Below are 20,666 nucleotides of genomic sequence, written 5' to 3' on the forward strand. Positions count from 1 at the left end.
GATCGACCTGAATGTGAGGATCTATTTGTTGTAAATCTACTAGAAAATACTGCCTATTTTTGTGTATAAGTGTTTTTCCTTATATTACTAGATATTAATAGATATATACTAATGAATAGATCCTGATAAATTCTATCCTCAAGTATGAACATTAACTCCTCCAGTTAATGAATTATATAGTTCAGTCACTCAGTTGTGTCTGACTCTTTGTGACCCTGTGGACTGCAGCACTCTAGTTAGTCTTCCCTGTCCATCACCAGTTCCCAGAGCTTACTCAAATTCATGTCTTGAATCGGTGTTGCCATCCAACCATCTTATCCTCTGTCATCCCCTTCTCCTCCCACCTTCAGTCTTTCCCAGCATCAGGGTCTTTTCTAGTGAGTCAGTTCTTCACATCAGGTGGCCAAAGTATTGGAGTTTCAGCTTCAGCATTAATCCTTCCAATGAATTATGTATTTACTGGCTAATATTGAATATCAGTATCAGTTCAGTCACTCAGTCCTGTCCAACTCTTTGCGACCCCATGAACTGCAGCATGCCAGACCTCCCTGTCCATCACCAACTCCTGGAGTTGACCCAAACCCATGTCCATTGAGTCGATGATACCATCTGACCATCTCATCCTCCGTCATCCCCTTCTCCTTCCCCCAGTCCCTCCCAGCATCAGGGTCTTTTCAAATGAGTCAGCTCTTCATATCACGTGGCCAAAGTATTGGAGTTTCACCTTCAACATCAGTCCTTCCAATGAACACCCAGGACTGGTCTCCTTTAGGATGGACTGGTTGGATCTCCTTGCTCTCCGAGGGATTCTCAAGAGTCTTATCCAACACCACAGTTCAAAAGCATCAATTCTTTGATGCTCAGCTTTCTTTATAGTCCAACTCTCATACCTATACATGACCACTGGAAAAACCATAGCCTTGACTAGACAGACCTTTGTTGACAAAGTGATGTCTCTGCTTTTTAATAAGCTGTCTAAGTTGGTCATAACTTTCCTTCCAAGGAGTAAGTGTCTTTTAATTTCATGGCTGCAATCACCATCTGCAGTGATTCTGGAGCCCAGAAAAATAAAGTCAGCCACTGTTTCCACTGTTTCTCCATCTATTTGCCATGAAGTGATGGGACCAGATACCATGATCTTCGTTTTCGGAATGTTGAGATTTGAGCCAACTTTGTCACTCTCCTCTTTCACTTAGATATAAATACATACTATATACACATCCGTTTGCACATTGGTTGCAACAGGTTTGAATCAAAGATAAGTTTAAAAAGTTCTTATAAGATTAAGACTAAAAAACTTCCTCCTTTGTAAGTATTTTAATTTTACCTCATTAATCATAAAAATTTGTTTATTACTTAAAACAGATTTCTCTATTTTAAAAAATATTTAACCTTTGAGAGAGTTCCCTGATGGTCCAGTAGTTAGGTCTCCACGCTTTCCCTACTGAGGCCCTGGGCACAATCCGTGGTCGGGGACTAAGATCCTGCAAGCTGCTCAGCTACCAAAAAAAAAAAGTTAAAACTTTTGAGAGCCAAGCCTATTGTTTGATTTCATCCTTTTTTTTTTTTCCTAAATAGATGACAGTGGAACCTTGAAACTCCTGTACTGCTTCAAAACTCTGGATATGTAATTTTTAATTTTTCTAGAGAGAGTTCTTATTAAAATTGTAAATGGTCTGTGATCCAAAAAATGTTAAAGCCATGGCCTTATTGAATATGGGCTATACAATGAATTTTAAACATATATTTGAGATAATAGTTGTAAAACTAATTGTGTAAAGCATTCTGAAGATAATGTTAAAAGAAAAATCTGTGATGAAAATGTCAGCTACGAATTGGCACTTACCAAGAGCATTGCCAATGACTGAACAACAAAGGCATTTGCCATCTGCCTGTACAGAGATTAAACCTCCTGCTGCTATGGCCATTGACCTTCAGCAACCCCTGGGGGAGTTCAGGGTGGAATGAGGCACTCTGTGCTCTAGGGAATCTGATGGGAGGGATCTTTAGATAGTTGGATGTTTTTAGGAACCGATTTTATGATCTCAATCCTTTGATCTCCCCATAACTAGAGAAGCAGTAAATCCCTTCAGGGTGACATCAGATCCTCATGACTGAAAAACATTTTGTAAAATGAGTGTTTAATGGTATTGAACTCACCCTTCACCATGACCTTATAGATTGACCTTCCCCCTCTGCTTCTTTGGAGTAGTCTCTCAGAGCTATCTGAGATGCCGCCTTTTGAGCTGCAGTCCTCATTTTGCCCCAGATAAAATTCAACTCTCAAGTTGAGCATCTTTTTTAGATGCACAAAACCTGGAAAGTCTCTGTGTAGTACTGAACTGGAATCTTGAAGGGATTAGAGCAGACAAGATATTACTGGTAGAAGGACATAAGGGTGGATGGGATTCCACAAAAGACACATCTTAGTCATGTAATCCTTTTTTCCCTATAAACAATTTTGCCTTGTTAACAGAAATCCCTAAGGAGTATGTTATTTTATACTAAGTGGTTGAGATCTTTATTTAATATAACATAAGACCAGGTCTTTGTGTTTGGGGACATCAGGTCATTTCACATATTTGAAATAATGAGTAATATTATTTGTCAGACTTTGCTAAAAAAATAAAAATAAACCAACCTGTTGAACATTCTATGTAGATTTCCAAAATGTGTTTCAGTTCAGTTCAGTTGCTCAGTTGTGTCCAACTCTGCAACTCTATGGACTGTGGTACTCCAGGTTACCCTTCCTTCACCAACTCCCAAAGCTTGTTCAGACTTATGTCCATTGAGTCAGTGATGCCATCCAGCCATCTCATTCTCTGTTGTCCCTACTCCTCCCTTCAATCTTTCCCAGCATCAGGGTCTTTTCCAATGAATCAGTTCTTTGCATCAGGTGGCCAAAGTATTGGAGTTTCAGCTTTATCTTAGTCAGTCCTTCCAATGAATATTCAGAACTGATTTCCTTTAGGATTGACTGGATCTCCTTGCTGTCCAAGAGACTCTCAGGAGTCTTCTCCAACACCACAGTTCAAAAGCATCAATTCTTTGGTGTTCAGCTTTCTTCAGAATCCAACTCTCACATCCATACATGACTACTGAAGAAACCATAGCTTTGACTAAGACAGACCTTTGTTGGCAAAGTTATGTCTCTACTTTTTAATATGCTGTCTAGGTTGGTCATAGCTTTTCTACCAAGGAGCAAGTGTCCTTTAATTTTGAGGCTGCAGTCACCATCTGCAGTGATTTTGGAGACCAAGAAAATAAAGTCTCTCACTATTTCCATTGTTTCCACATCTATTTGCCATGAAGTGATGAGACTGGATGCCATGATCTTTGTTTTTTGAATGTTGAGTTTTAAACCAACTTTTTCACTCTCCTCTTTCACTTTCATCAAGAGGCTCTTTAGTTCTTCTTCACTTTCTGCCATAAGGGTGGTGTCATCTGCATATCTGAGGTTACTGATATTTCTGCTGGCAATCTTGATTCCAGCTTGTGCTTCATCCAGCCCAGCATTTCGCATGATGTGCTCTGCATATAAGTTAAATAAGCAGGGTGACAATATACTACAGCCTTGACGTACACCTTTCCCAGTTTAGAACCAGTGTATTGTTCCATGTCCAATTCTAACTGTTGCTTCTTGACCTGCATACAGATTTCTCAGGAGGCTGATAAGGTGGTCTGGCATTCGTATCTCTTTCAGATTTTCCACAGTTTGTTGTGATCCACACAGTCAAAGGTTTTGGCATAGTCAATAAAGCAGAAGTAGATGTTTTTCTGGAACTCTCTTGCTTTTTTCATGATCCAACAGATGTTGGCAATTTGATCTCTGGTTCCTCTGCCTTTTCTAAATCCAGCTTGAACATCTGGAAGTTCATGGTTCATGTACTGTTGAAGCCTAGCTTGGAGAATTTTAAGCATTACTTTAGCTTTGCTAAAATGTTTTTTACTTTAGTATTAAAGAAAGTAAACTTGAAAAATAATTCATAATATAGGGTTAATGTATTTAACAGCCATTTTAGTTACAGAAGGGAAGATGTTATATTACATTGTAACTACTTTTTTTTTAACCAGTGTCTTTGGTAGATAGTAAGGTATAATGATTTGATTTTCTCTTAGAAGATTTAAAGTATGTATGGAACTAATGTTCCACTTTAGTTTAACCTTTGCCTAATTTGACAGTGCTGATTTTATAATGTAATTGCTATTTAGTCTGAGATGGACAGCCATTCCATTTTTTACCTGTTAAAACTACTACTAGAGTCTTCATTTTAGCCCTCTAAATTGTTGGCAAGGTAGAATGGGCATGGAGATTAGCTCTCCATGCTAATATTCCTTCCTGGAATTGTGTTTTAGTAGAAGCAAATCCTGTATCAGAGCAGAATAGTTAATGTACAGGACTCATGTCCTCTCCCTTAAGCTAAGAGAAATTTTATGGATATTGTTTTTAAAGAGGTCTGTTTGTTGTTTTGTTTTTTACCTTGGTGGGGGCAGACATTTTATTTGGAGAAAATATGTTTATGTAGCAGAATGAAATTTTATTTATTTAAATTAATATATTTGTTTATTATTTATTTTTTGGCCACACTGTGCAGTGTGTGGTATCTTAGTTCCCTGACCAGGGATCAAACAGACTCCCCCTGCAGTGGAAGCATGGAGTTTTAATCACTGGACCACCAGGGAAGTCCCAGAATGAAAATTTTATGATTAATTTTAGTTCCTCTTTTTAAAAAATGTTTAAAAGATCATTGTGATAGATCAGCAGTGTTAATTTGCATAATTTATAAGAAGTCTTGAGGCACGGAGGAAAAGGTTGCTACATTTTAATAGTTTTCTTTTATCAATGTAGGTATAACTTTTTATAATAACTTTATGTGAAGAATAATGATTAAGTACTATGTTTGAAATGAACAAGATTTTGGTATAATTCTTAGGGAGTTATCCTAAGTATCTAAAATTTAGCACCTTAATTTCAATAAATAAGTCACTATTATAAAATTATTATTCTATATTAATAAAAATTATTATTCTATATGACTAATTATTATTTCAATTAAATTGAGTCACTATTATAGAATATGAGTATTAAAGTCTATTCTTAATTTCATCAAAGTGACTTTAGATGATGGGGAAAGTTTACTTTTTATAGTCTTATAGTTAATGAAATAGAAATTTTTTATCACAAGCAACTATACAATTAGGAAAATATAAAATTGGGACAAAATTTTGATATGTTAAAAAGTGAAACATATCCGATAACTTGGTAGATTACAATTGTCAAGTTATATTGATAAGTCTGTATCTATTGTCCTCTGATAGTGCCTTTGCAAGGATTAGTGTAAAGTTGAAAAAATTACTCAATTTTGAAAAAGCCACCATTGTCGAGGTTGTTATGTAATCACTGCACCTGTGTAGTTTTGAGTTAAAAATGCACAGTCCAAAATCATTTTAGTTATCATTTTTGGAAGATCTAGCATTAGTTTTGATAGCATTATTTAAGTACATGTGAAATGTTTGTTTGGCTTATTTATTAAAAGAAGTGCATTAAAGTTTGATATTTGTGTGGTATTTAAATATTTAGAGTACATTTGAAGTAAATTCTCCATATTTTAATTTAAAGAGTGATTTAATGCTCAAAATTATTGCTTAACAGTCTCTAAAATATAAAACAATGAAAGATTGCTTTCATTTTTATTAAGTATTAGCTAAGTTTACTTTCATTCATGTCAAAATTACACTAGCTTGGCATTATATAATTAAAAGCAAATACAGTGACTTCAAGAGATACGCATTTACACCACATTTCTTTTTCTCTGTTTTTATGAAGTCAGCCTGCAGTGTTGATTGTACTGTTAGTAACCTGGGCAAAGTGGAAGATAGGTGGAGGCATAACACTTCTCCTTCAAGAGAAGGTAAAATATATGGACAGTTTGAAAATATATAGAATTTCCTTTGACACATTTGTGTATGGATGTGACTTCTTTAGTAGTCATAGTTTGGAAAATTTCTTTAAAGGACAGTGTGGGACTGTAGATAAAATGTTTTGTTTCTGCAGAGTTAGAGCTTTCTGAACCAGCTTTACTCAGACTTGGGACCTGGGCTCAAAGAGAAGTCATGAAAGTTAAATTGTGACTGAATAGATAGTGAGAAACCATCCAGAATATATTAGTTTGCTAGTGCTGCCTTCACAAAATACTGCGGACTACAGACTTAAACAAAGGAAATTAATTTTCTCACAGTTGTGGAGGCTGGAAGTCTAAGATCAAAGTGGTGGTAGGTTTGGTTTCTCCTCCGATCTCTGCTTGGTTTGGAAACTGCCACCTTCCTGCTGTCTTCACACGACCTTTCCTCTGTGTGTAAACATCCCAGATGTCGCTCCCTATTGGGAGCCGGCACAGGAGATCCCACCCATGACAAGGTCATGAGGGAGAAAAACTGACGGGCAAGGCGGATCAGGTTTTCAAGGATTTCGAAAAGGCTAGCTCATGAGATCCCACCCATGACAAGGTCATGGGGAGAAAGCCTGACGGGCAAGGCGGATCAGGTTTTCAGGGATTCCGAAAAGCTGCCCCAAAGCTGCCCCCGGCTCACCTTAAAGATGGTATCTGTTTTTCTGATGCTTGCTTTAATAGACTACTCCCTAATTTCTGTAACATAGGCAGAAGGCCTTCCCAGATTTCTTTCCAAATAAGAATCAATTTAGAACTTTAATCTATAAGGTTTTTGGGTGGTGGTATTTTATGAGATTATTTAGGGTGAAAGGAGTGTTTTAATTTAAACTCCTTTGCTGGTAGTTTGTTAGCCAAATGCATTTATGCCCTTGGTACTAATATGCATGATTGCTTATAATATTCTAATCATAAAATAGCATAAAGAACCTGATTATATAAAAGCCGTAATAGACATAGAGCATTTTTGAGGGGTGAAGGAGTTTTATTAGAAAATATAAGAAAAAATTATTATAAAAGTGTTTATTGGGTTGACGTTTGCTTGCTGTGTTTTGCTTGCTGTGTTTTTCTTGCTGTGTTTTTGCTTTTAATGTGCTAAGGTTATGTTATAGAAACCACTGTTAATATAGTTAAAGATCTAGAGAAATAAGAACTTAGCCCTAGTGTGGTAACAATGAGATGGTTGTTAATTGTCAGCCAGGAGTGCTAGGCAGAAGCTGCTTCACCAAAGTCGCAGAGTCAGTGTGGGGTAAATTTCTTAGATAAACGCAACTGACAACTTCTGCAGAAGGATTAATTTTTGTGTTAACAAGGTTATACTTCTACTCTGTACTGTTGCCCTCTGAGACTGCTACCTTTCAGTTAAGATCACCAGAGAAACGGAAAATAGGTTTACATTCACCTGACTTGCATAAAATGTTAATAGGCCCCAAGGCCAGAAGATAATGTACAAGACCCTCATAAACAAAGAAGTATGTAGAAAACACCCTGGTTTTGTGCACGACAAGCTGACGTAATGTTTAACTATCTTCCCCTTAGAAATGTACTAACTTAGGTTATAAAAGCTATGGTAAAAAATAAAGCATTGCCAGACTCTGCCAGACTCTGCCAGACTCTCTGCACCCCTGTCTGGTCATTCTCTCTCTCTCTCTCTCTCTCTCTCTTTCTCTCTCTCTCCCTCGCAGACTTGGCCCTATCAAGGCTGGTCTCATGTGTCTTCTATCTCTCGCCGACGCCATTCATCCTGAGGGTACCCCCTGGATCCTGCCGAGGCTGGACCCCGGCAGCTTCCTCTTACAAGGTCACCAGTTCTGTTAAATAAGACACCCACCCTAATGACTTCACAACCTTATTTACCTGTAAAGGCCCAAGCTCTGGGAGCCCAGAGTCAGTGATGGACAGGGATGCCTGGTATGCTGCTGTCCATGGGGTCCCCAAAGAGTTGGACACGACTGAGCGACTGAACTGAACTGAACTGAATTGAAAGGCCCTATCTCTAAATACAGTCATATTATAAGTTAGTACTTAAACATAAGAATTTTGGAAAGACATAATTCAGTCCATAACACAGATGTTTACATCTCTACTAGGCACAGTTCAAGGGGGGGTGACAATGAAGACCGTGGAGACAGCTCTGGGCTGTAAATCTGGACACACAAGTCTTGTCTTCCCACTAAAGACGTATATTTACATTCCAAAGGATAAGAGTCTAGGATCCTTCCCAAGGAGAATTTGGTTGAATTAAGGAGATATGATATATCTTCTTTTTTCTGAAAGAGAGGAGAGCTTCCATACGGCTGTCTTTCACAGGGCCCCAAATTCATATTTTGAAGTTCCTCCTCTATTGTGCTAAGCCTGTTTTAAGTCGGCTTTTATAACTGTTATCAATCTGGCTCTTATCGGTCATTCCACAGGTGAAAATTGAGAATTGGGGTGTGGGAAACTGGTGTGGTTATTAAAAGTAATAATTAAGTCCTGCTCCAGAAACTTTGTGAGTACATTCAGTACAATGTGGATAAATATAACTCAACAGACATGTAAGTTTATTGAAATTGAAACTTACAAGTATTGATCGAAGTTGAATTCTGCTTAATTCACATTTTTTTGGTTATATTATAGTCAGAGGCCTGGGGCTATGAAAACCTGTGTCTTAGAAGGTTCAGTTTCAAGTGATGTTTCCTTTTCTGTTTTCGTCTAGCCTAAATGGGGTAAATTATCTAAGTAATTCAATTTAAGGTTATATTAAAAAAAAAAAAAATCCAGTGCTTTAGAGGAAAGGAAATTGTAAATTTATAAAAGTATTTCAGTAGTGAAGTTTGAGTTGAGGCAAAAATTGTAAGGTTTATGTGGAAGAAATGAGACCCTGTAAATTGGAAAATGAAAACTACTACAGAAGCAGAAACAACTGACTATGAGTTGAAAAAAAAAGAAATTGATGCCAAGCAGGGCCTTGTGGGGCTCCTGGGCACAGAGGCCTTTTTGTCCCTCATTTCTTAGAGGCAAGACTCCACCCTCCATGACCTCTCCATTCCAAATGGCAGAACAGTTGTTAATGCCAATCAAAGGAGGGATAGCAAGGAAACCACCTGAGGCACAATTAAAGGACCAGATTAGGAGACCACCTAAGGCGATGGCACCCCACTCCAGTGCTCTTGCCTGGAAAATCCCATGAACAGAGGAGCCTGCGGGGCTACAGTCCATGGGGTCACGAAGAGTCGGACACGACTGAGTGACTTCACTTTCACTTTTCACTTTCATGCACTGGAGAAGGAAATGGCAACCCACTCCAGTGTTCTTGCCTGGAGAATCCCAGGGACGGGGGAGCCTGGTGGGCTGCAGTCCATGGGGTCACACAGAGTCGGACACGACTAAAGTGACTTAGCAGCAGCAGCAGTAGTATGCTGAACTTTGCCTCTCAGATGATAACTCAATTCCTTGTGAAAGAGTTAGAACTCCTCATTCTTGAGCCAATATTCCATTTTCCTTTTTATGTTTTTTGTTCATGCCATCTTTTATTCTTTGAATACTTTTCCTCCTAAAAGTGACCTTTAATGAGGATAATTATTTGACAGGGATAAGAGTCGTAGCCAGACGAGACATATAATTCTCTGAACTTGGAGAAAAGAATATGAGATAAAATTTAGAATCCACTGGAGTGGGGACAGAAGTCAAACTTTTTCCAGGCATTTTGGTTTTGTTGACTGAAAAAGACACACAAGTTGAGAGTTGAGAGTTGTTTTATTTGGGGCAAAATGAGACTGCAGCCTGGGAGACAGCACCTCAGATGGCTGCTCCAAATAGGCAGTCAGGAAAGGTCAATATGCAAGCTTTCAGTGAAGGGGGAGTTCAGTGCAATCAAATCTTTACCAAAGGTTTTCTGCTAGTCACAAGGAGCTGATGTCACCATCAAGGGATTTAGTGATTTTCCAGATATGAAAGGCTGCCCTGGTGGCTCAGCTAGTAAAGAATCTGCCTACAATGTGAGAGAGCCGGGTTCGATCCCTGAGTTGGGAAGATCCCCTGGAAAAGGAAATGGCAACCCATTCCAGTATTCTTGCCTGGGGAATTCCATGGAGAGAGGAGTCTGACAGGCTACAGTCCATGGAATTGCAAACAATTGGACACAACTGAGCGACTGACTAACAGATATAAAGAGATGCAAGGATTAAGATCATAAAATCAGTTCCTAAAAATATCTAACTATCTAAAGACCTGTTAGAGATACCACAGAAATATTTCATGCAAAAATGGGCACAATAAAGGACAGAAACTGTATGAGCCTAACAGAAGCAGAAGATATTAAGAAGGTGGCAGGAATACACAGAAGAACTATACAAAAAAGTCTTAATGACCCAGATAACCACAATGGTGTGAACACTCACCTAAAACCAGACATCCTGGAGTGTGAAGTGAAGAGGGCCTTAGCAAACATCACTACAAGCAAAGCTAGTGGAGGTGATGGAATTCCAGCTGAGCTATTTCAAATCCTAAAAGATGATGCTGTGAATGTGCTGCACTCAATATGCCAGCAAATTTGGAAAACTCAGCAGTGGCCACAGGACTGGAAAAGGTCAGTTTTCATTCCAATCCCAAAGAATGTTCAAACTACCTCACAATTGCACTTATTTCACATGCTAGCAAAGTAGTGCTCAAAATTCTCCAGGGTAGGCTTCAAGAGTACATGAACCGAGAACTTTCCAATGTTCAAGCTGGATTTGGAAAAGGCAGAGGAACCAGAAATCAAATTGCCAACATCTGTTGGATCATCAAAAAAGCAAGAGAGTTCCAGCAAAACATCTACTTCTGCTTTATTGACTTTGCCAAAGCCTTTGACTGTGTGGATCACAACAAACTGGAAAATTCTGAAAGAGATAGGAATACCAGAAAAATAGTCTGTCACTGTTTCCCCATCTATTTGCCATGAAGCGATGAGACCAGATACCATGATCTTTGTTTTCTAAATATTGAGTTTTATATCAGCTTTTTCACTTTCCTCTTTCACTTTCATGAAGAGGCTCTTTAGTTTCTCTTTCCTTTCTGCCATAAGGGTGTGTCATCTGCATATCTGAGGTTATTGGTATTTCTCCTGGCAGTCTTGATTCCAGTTAGTTATTCATCCAGTCCAGCATTTCACATGATAGACCCTGCATACAAGTTAAATAAGTAGGGTGACAATACACAGCTGTGACGTACTCCTTTCCCAGTTTGGAACCAGTCTGTTGTTCCTTGTCCAGTTCTAACTGTTGCTTCTTGACCTGCATACAGATTTCTCAGGAGGCAGGTAAGGTGGTCTAGTATTCCCATCTCTTTCTGAATTTTCCAGTTTGTTGTGATCTACACAGTCAACATTCAGAAAACTAAGATCATGGCGTCTGGTCCAATCACTTCATGGCAAGTAGATGGGGAAACAATGGAAACAGTGACAGACTTCATTTTTGGGGGCTCCAAAATCACTGCAGATGGTGACTGCAGTCATGAAATTAAAGGATTGTGTGCTCCTTGGAAGAAAAGTTATGACCAAACTAGACAGCTTATTAAAAAGCAGAGACACTACTTTGCCAGCAAAGGTCTGTCTAGTCAAAACTATGGTTTTCCCAGTAGTCATGTATGGATGTGACAGTTGGACCATAAAAAAAGCCGAGCACCGAAGAACTGATGCTTTTGAACTGTGTTGAGAGTTTAACTGCTTTTGAACTTGAGAGTCCCTCAGATAGCAAGGAGATCCAATGAGTCCATCCTAACGGAAATCAGTCCTGAGTATTCACTGGAAGGACTGATGCTGAAGCTGAAACTCCAATACCTCGGCCACCTGATGCGAAGAGCTGACTCATTTGAAAAGACCCTGATGCTGGGAAAGATTGAAAGCAGGAGGAGAAGGGGATGACAGAGGATGAGATGGTTGGGTGGCATCACGGACTCAATGGACATGAGTTTGAGTAAACTCCGGGAGTTGGTGATGGACAAGGAGGCCTGGCGTGCTGCAGTCCATGGGGCTGCAAAGAGTTGGACACAAGTGAGCTACTGAACTGAACTGAACACAGTCAAAGGCTTTGGTGTAGTCAGTAAAGCAGAAGTAAATGTTTTTCTGGAACTCTCCTGCTTTTTCTATGATCCAACACATGTTGGCAATTTGGTCTCTGGTTCCTCTGCCATTTCTAATTCCTGAAGGGACAGCTGTTTAACCGTCTATTTTCCACTTAACATAGTAGTGTGTAAGAATAATAACTGACTTCAATTTGAAATTATGTCCCTATTGTTCTTTTTGTTTGTTGCAGTTCATACATATATAGGTGTAACATATGTGCACACACACAGAATATTTGGATGTGTATAATTTTGGACAACAAGATCTTGTGGTTTAATTTGCATTTCCCTAATGACTAATGGTGTTTAGCATCTATTTTTCTTCTAAGTAGTATCCAGAAAACATATTCAGATTGTGGATTCTCTGGTTTTGTGTAGTAACTCCATTCTAACATTTTAGTCCTTTTTTGAATCCATTCTTATGCACTCTGCTGAGGCAGTTTAGCATCTCTGCTTCATTTGCTATAGGCTGCCATTGTGTCCTTGCTTTAGAGATCCATCCCACTTGTGTAGTAGATTTGGCTCTAGGAGCTTCCCTGGTGGCTCAGAGGTAAAATTTGCATGCCAGTGTAGGCGTTACAGATTAGATCGCTGGTCCAGGAAGATCCCACATGCTGAGAGCAATTAAGCCCCTGTATCACAATTAGAGCTGATGCTCTAGAGCCCGGGGAGCCACAACTGCTGAACCCAGGTACCGCAGCTACTGAATCGCACATGCCCTAGAGCCCCTGCTCTGCTGCAGGAAAAGCCAGCGTGATGAGAGGCCCTTGCACCGCAATTGGCAAGTGGCCCCTGCTCTCTGCAACTAGAGAAAAAGTCTGCACCGCAATGAAGACCTAGCACAGCTAAACATATATATATAGGTAAAATAATAATAATTAATAACCTGGCTCTAGATTTCTTCCCCAGGATGATCACTAACCTTACATTCTGCTTTCCTGGTTCCACACCTGTAAGATTCACAAGTGTTTTCCCATCCCCTGCTGTATACTAAAGCCTAAGTTATCTAATTTTCTCTGTGAATAACATCTTTCCACCCTGAGCAGGTCTGGTATATTTCCACTCAGATTGTACTCAGATTGGCCTTGTTATTGACCTGGAGGCGTTGAGTGGAGGCTGTGCAGATCCCAGAGACTTGCTGCAGCAAGTAAGTTGTAGATGCAAGGATACACAGTCTGTGTTAGGTGTAAATTGTGAGGCAGATGATAAGGCTACTTAATTTCCTGCATTTGTACAACAATACAAGCTTATGCTTGCTGTCCCAGCAAAATTTATTCTTTTATAATTTTATTTATTTTTGACTGCATTGGATCCTCTTTTCTTGCATGCAGGGTTTCTCTAGTTGCGGCACGTGGGAGCTACACTCTAGTTGCATGCATAGGCTTATCTTGTGGATCAGGGGCTCTAGGTGCTTGGGCTTCAATAGCTGTGGCTCCTGGGCGCTAGTGCACAGGCTCACTAGTTGTGGAACATGGGCTTCGTTGCTCCTTGAGATGTAGGATCTTTCGAGACTAAGGATCAAACCTGTGTCTTCTTCATTGGCAGGCGGATTCTTTAGGACTGAGCCACCGGGGAAGTTGCCAGCAAAATTATTCCTAGAGCTTTGTTTTAATACTGAAAAATATCATGGTTTTGATCATAAATTGTATGGTCACCCTAGTGATAAAGAAGAGGGTAAGAAAGTTAATTTCATGATGTGAAGGAAAGTGTAAATGGAAGAAGAGAAATCCAATGTCAGGTAGGTATAGAAGCATTAGCAAAGAGTCACAAACCCCTGATGTTGTAATTCTTAAAACTTCACTGGGGCTATTTTCCAGTGTCTGAGATTCCTAGTATGATTATTTTGTGAGGTTCCTTTTCTACCTCAAACATTTACACTGGGAGGACTGTTTCTCTTATCCAAAGTAGAGAAAGTAAATCTCTCTTCTTAAACAAGAAGTCAATAAAATAAATATGATCCTACCACAAAGGCTAAACTTGGGACTATATATTAATATAATAAAGATTTCATCTGTATATAATTTGCAATGATCTGCCAGGAGTTATTTCTAGAGACTTAATTGCCAGATTAATGCCCAGAAGTGAAAGTAAACAGTGCATGTAAATTTAATAAGAGCTAAGGACTGCAGTGATAACCCCAGGAGGCAAACATCTCAGAGTTTTACTATCTCATTTTCTAAATTAAGCTTATTACATGATAGAGTGGAATGGCAGAACACTGTTCTATAAACAGGAAAATACCATAAGAGTATTTAATTCTTGAACTTGATGTAGTATAAAGATTACACGTGACGTTGCAGAAATGTATTCATACAGTGTCCTTGTCATGGTGGTTGTAGTCTTTAATTCTTATTTATTTTTAAAATAACTTTCTTTGTTTACTGACTGTACTGGGTCTTCGTTTGTGCACGGGCTTTTCTCTAGTTGTGGCGGGCGAGGGCTGCTCTCTAGTTGTGGTGCTAGGACTTCTGACTGAGGTAGCTTCTCTGGTTGTGGAGCACAGGCTCCAAAGTGTTCTGCCTTCAGTAGTTTCAGCACAAGATCTCAGTCATGGCTCCCGGTCTCTAGAGCACGGGCTGACTAGTTGAGGCCCACGGGCTTGGTTGCTCTGCCGCATGTGGGATCTTCAAGGACCAAGGATCGAACCTGTGTCTCCTGCTTTGGCAGGCGGGTTCTTTACCACTGAGCCATCAAGGAAGCCCTGCTTCTTATTTTGACTCTTACTTTGATTCAGCGAAGTTACTATCTTTTCTTCAAAATGTACACTGTGGAAAGAATAGAAATTTCCTGACATGTCTTTTCCTTTAGAGGATCATAATTTACTGAGCAAAAAGGGGCTATGAAAAAATTGAGCAGACCGTAATTTTGTTTAGGAGAATGCTCTGGAGAGGAGGTTTTATCTTTTATATGTTTCCCACATCCCCTTCTGAGGGAGAATGCTATGCCAAGAGCCCCAGGCATAGCAAAGCAACTCTGGCTTTTTTCTTAAGCTTAAGTGGCCGTGTTTTTAGCCACTAAACCTTGTCATATAGACTCCAGCTGATTGTGCTAGAAGAAATGAGCCTCTGACTGAAAGCCACTTTACAGACCAGCTATCAGTCTAGTGGGTGGCTTGTCCTGAAAACTTCTCTTGATAGGAATGATAATGCTTGGACCAATTACAGTTGGAGATTATGTGGGAGAGGTACTAAGTGTGTGTTATATTGTTAAGAGAAATACACAATGAGACAGAAACTGAGTTACTAGGGATAAGTTAAACATTCATAAAGACTAATGAACTTCTGATCCTGAGGAGAAGAGAACCATGTTGGTGGCTGACTCAATAGAGTTGTATAAGTTCTTGAACAACTTTTTGGTTCCCGAACTGCATTCCAAACATAAGACCTAGTTAGACTGCAGTTACTGATCACTGCCTAGTAACTGAAGTGAGGTTCCAGGGTTCCTAATTTCTAAAAGTATTATTATACTATTCAAACTCCTCCCTCCTACCCTATTTTTTTAAAAAATCAAGTTATAATTTACCTGTAGTAAAGTGCACAATTCAGTCACTATTCTACAAAAACTTTGCTCCAATATAATTCTGTTCCTTCCTCCCTCCTTTGTGCTATTTTTTTTGTCATAGAAATATCTTTATATATTACAGGCCCTCAATACAGTTTGTATTATTGCTCTATCCAGCTGTATTTTGAATCATACAGGAGAAGGAAAGAATTAGAAACAAAAATATATTTGTACGTGTATGTTATATTTATCTATGTAATTACCTTTACTGGTCTTTAATTCTTCAGTTACTAGTTCTGCACTCCCTAATGACTGTAGTACTGGATTGGTCTGAAAGAGAATGGGAGGGAATGGAAAGAAGGAAGATGAGGACAAAATAGAAGTGGAGAGAAGAGAGGTAGAGATTTTGCTGTGCAGAATATGGAAGAGATTCTCTCTTATGCAATTAATACTTGGAAGATTCTTCTCTGTATCAGGAAATACACTCAGCACTGGCTATTCAGTCATAGACACACACTAGTAAATAGACATAGGCCCTGACCTGCAGGCTAATGGGGAAGGAAGAGAATAAAAAAGGAAGTCTTACCAGTCCATCAAACTACACATTAAATTTTATGTTGTGTATGGTTTGGGCCTATCTGAGGTAGGGTTTAGAAAAGACCTCTTTGTGGATATGATCTTTAAACTGAGACCTGAAGGATAAGGAGCCAGCTTGGTGGTAGTGATGGGCCAGGGAGGTGAAGAGGAAAGAGGGATCAGGACATTCTAGACAGAAGGAGCAATATTTGCAGAGGCTGTAAGACAGGGATGAACTTGATGTGTGTGAAAACATGATGGTCAGAGAGGGGACTTCCCTGGTGGTCCAGTGGCTAAGACTCCGTGTTCCCAATGCAGGGGGCCCTGGTTAGATCCCTGATCAGGGCACTAGATCCCACATGCCACAACAAAGATCGAAGATCCTTTGTGCTGCAACTAAGACCCTGAACAGCTAAATAAATAAAATTTTTTTTTTTTTAAAAGGCGGCTAGGAAGCTGACTGTGTTTGAGGCATAGTGAGTGAAGTAGGGAGTAAGAAAGAAAAAAATAGGCAGGGCCTTGATTATTTAGCACTTTGTATGTGATCCCAAGGAGTTCTGACATTATTTGAAGCATAAGGGAAAGCCATTAAAGCAGAAGTAATAAACTGAAGGTCTTTCATGGCAAATAGATGGGGAAACAGTGGAAACAGTGGCTGACTTTATTCTTCTGGGCTCCAAAAATCACTGCAGATGGTGATTGCAGCCATGAAATTAAAAGACTCTTACTCCTTGGAAGGAAAGTTATGACAAACCTAGAGAGCATATTAAAAAGCAGAGACATTACTTTGCCAACAAAGGTCCATCTAGTCAAGGTTATGGTTTTTCCAGTGGTCATGTATGGATGTGAGAGCTGGACTATAAAGAAAGCTGAGCATCAAAGAATTGATGCTTTTGAACTGTGGTGTTGGAAAAGACTCTTGAGAGTCCCTTGGACTGCAAGGAGATCCAACCAGTCCATCCTAAAGGAGATCAATCCTGGGTGTTCGTTGGAAGGACTGATGTTGAAGCTGAAACTCCAATACTTTGGCCACGTGATGCGAAGAGCTGACTCATTTAAAAAGACCCTGATGCTGGGAAAGATTGAGGGCAGGAGGAGAAGGGGTCGACGGAGGATGAGATGGTTGGATGGCATCACCAACTCGATGGACATGGGTTTGGGTGGACTCCAGGAGTTGGTGATGGACAGGGAGGCCTGGTGTGCTGTGGTTCATGGGGTCGCAAAGAGTTGGACATGGCTGAGCGACTGAACTGAACTGAACTGAACTGGTATATTCTCTGTCTCAAGACATATCTTATATCCAGCACAATGTGTTGCCAACACTTATTCTTAAAAATTTTTAATTTATTTTAATTTATTTTTTGGCTGCACTGGGTCGTTGTTACTGCTGTTGGGCTTCTCGCTAGTTGTGGTGAGCACGAGCTCCTCTCTAGGAGGAGCACAGGTTTCTCATTGCAGTGCCTTCTCTTGTTGCAGAGCACAGGCTCTAGGGCGCCCACAGGCCCAGTAGTTGTGGTGCATGGGCTTAGCTTCCCCAAAGCCCGTGGAATCTTCCTGGACCAGACACTGAACCCATATCTCCTGCATTGGCAGGCAGATTCTTAACCACTGGACCAGCAGGGAAGTCTGCCAACACTTAATTTTAATTTCAAAATAGGATGATTTCATATAAATGGTTAGATTTGCAGCTCCTCTAAAAAAAAAAAAACAACAAAAGCTTGAAGACCTCCCTATACCAAACCCCAAGTGTTTGCTGAAGGTTCAGTATAATTCAACGTTGGGGTTTTGCTGACAAGTATAATAAAGAAGTGAGAGGGGCATTGCAGTTGAGCCTGTCTTTAAGAAAATGATTATAATGCTAAATCATATAGTCTAAGCTGGATAACATGGGAACTGAAGTCTAGAGGGGGCTGATGAATAGGACATAGTGCTTCAGTGGATTGCTCAAAGAATTATTGCTTTAAGAAGTATGTTCACAAGTTAACCAGAAGAACAGGAGGTTGTATGGGAGAGTGAGGTGTTAAGGGCTATGATGGCAGGCATGGAAATTTCTGGTGAAAATAAGACCCAGGGTATAATCATGGGAGTGGATGACTGACATGAATAGAAGGGAAAGTCACCAGGCATGAGCCAGCCAGCCCCCTGAGAGATCAGAATAATGACAGGAACTAAGATGAAGAGAAAGACTTTAAATTAGATGCTGAAGTTTTCAGTGAATAGGAGAACATGAAAAGGAATCAGAGGATGACAGCCTTGATCACTCCTGACAGTCCTGAAGGGGGGCGGGAGGCTGATAGTTTAGGGAGCAAGGAAGGTAGGAGCCCCTTTCTGATCCTGACGTACACAGGTGCTTTAGTTATCTCAGGCCACTAAGACAAACTACCATAAACCGGGTGACAGAGTCAACAGACATTTATTACAATTTCTGAGGCTGCAAAGTCCAAGATCAAGACGCTGCCAGATTTGATTGCTGATGAGAGCCCTCTTCCTGGCTGGCAGACTGCCACCTTCTCTGCGTGCTCACATGGCAGGGAGAGAGGGGACTCTGTCCAGTCTTTTCTTCCTCTTCCTGTAAAGACATTAATCCCATCATCAGAACTCTACTCTCATGACCTTACCTAAACCTAATTACCTCCCAAAGATCTCATCTCCTAATACCATTGCACTCAGGGTTAGAATTTCAACAAAGAATTTTGGGGAGATGAAAACAGTCCATAACAATGGGTGTGTTAGAGAACTGGGATGAGTGAATTTAAAATCAGAAACCAAGGCTAGAAACTGCAGTGTTTTTGTGAGTGGTCCCATTCAATTTATTTTCCTTTTACTTTGGATTCTAGGAACATTCACTTTAATATCTAGTTGATTTTTTTTAATGTAATTGCACCTTGTTAATATCCAACTTTCCCCAAACCTCTATTATAGACAGTCTTTGTGTCTATGATATTGTGGGAAATTAAGGGATGGGCAGAGAATCTAAGTATGCTTTTCTGTGCCTACTTCTACTGGCATAAGCAACATACCCAGTGAGTTCTCAGAGGTCACCAGCAGCAAAATAAGCAGGGTTCCTTGGTGGAGCTACTCTAGAAGAATGTTAAATTTCGGTTAATCTGCAGAAATTCTGGGGCAGGCCCTAGATTTCTCACACCAGTGGTTAGTAGGATGATGCTAAAATATTACTGAAAAGACATTTTCAGAAATCTAGAGAAGTTAGAGACACCCAGGTGACTGATATCTGGGGTACAGAAAAAAGACTTCGGGGTGGAAACCAGCGAGAATGGACTAGTTATCTTCAACTAGGACAGTTAGAGTGGGAGCAGAAAGGAGGTAAGAGATATAGGACATTAGAAAAGCAAAGGAAGCAGAATTAGGCACATAATTGCCCATTGTCTTTTTTTCATTTATTAAATAAAGCTATTCAAAATCTAATATGTAGAGCTTCTGTTTTTACATGACAGAGTGATTAAAGATTTTGGTGGTAGTGTATCTTTTTTTTTTTGGATTTTCCCTAATATCATTTGTGTTTTTCCTTCACTGGAAATGTATAGGGATTTAGGTGACTTAGCTGATGGTCTTTGTGGGAGTCAGTCTTGTGGTTAAGTGCGCAGACGGAGCCAGCTGGCTGAGTTGAATCCCAGCACTACAGCTCAGCTCACCACTTCTTGGCTTGGTGACCTTGACTGCTGGCTTAACACTTTCTAAGTACTTCCTCTTTAAAACTGGGGTTAATAACAGTGCCTGTCTCATAAAGTTGCTATGAGGATCAAAAGAGTTAATATATGAAATAAAGTATTTAGGACAGGGCCTGGCATATAGTAAGCAAGATCTAAGTGTTAGCCATTGTTATTTACTCTCTATGGCTACAGTAGTCAGACAATATGTTCCTTGCAGGAAATCCTTATAATATGTGTTATCAGGGATACAGCATACTCTATCTTGATCTTTAAAGATGATGATATATGACAGGTTTAAAAAAAAACCTGTCCAATATGGTAGCCACTAGCTAGTTATGACCATTTCAGTTCAGTTCAGTTCAGTTGCTCAGTCGTGTCCGACTCTTTGCGACCCCATGAACCACAGCACGCCAGGCCTTCCTGTCCGTCACCAACTCCCGGAGTCCACCCAAACCCATGTCCATCGAGTTGGTGATGCCATTCAACCATCTCATCCTCTGTTGTCCCCTTCTCCTCCTGCCCTCGATCTTTCCCAGCATCAGGGTCTTTTCAAATGAGTCAGCTCTTCGCATCAGGTGGCCAAAGTACTGGAGTTTCAGGTTCAACATCAGTCCTTCCAATGAACACCCAGGACTGATCTCCTTTAGGATGGACTGGCTGGATCTCCTTGCAGTCCAAGGGACTCTCAAGAGTCTTATCCAACACCACAGTTCAAAAGCATCAGTTCTTCGGCGCTCAGCTTTCTTTATAGTCCAACTCTCACATCCATACATGACCACTGGAAAAACCATAGCCTTGACTAGACAGACCTTTGTTGACAAAGTGATGTCTCTGCTTTTTAATAAGCTGTCTAGGTTGGTCATAACTTTCCTTCCAAGGAGTTAAG

This window comes from Muntiacus reevesi, chromosome 8, assembly GCF_963930625.1.
Source record: "Muntiacus reevesi chromosome 8, mMunRee1.1, whole genome shotgun sequence".
NCBI classification, from domain to species: Eukaryota; Metazoa; Chordata; class Mammalia; order Artiodactyla; family Cervidae; genus Muntiacus; species Muntiacus reevesi.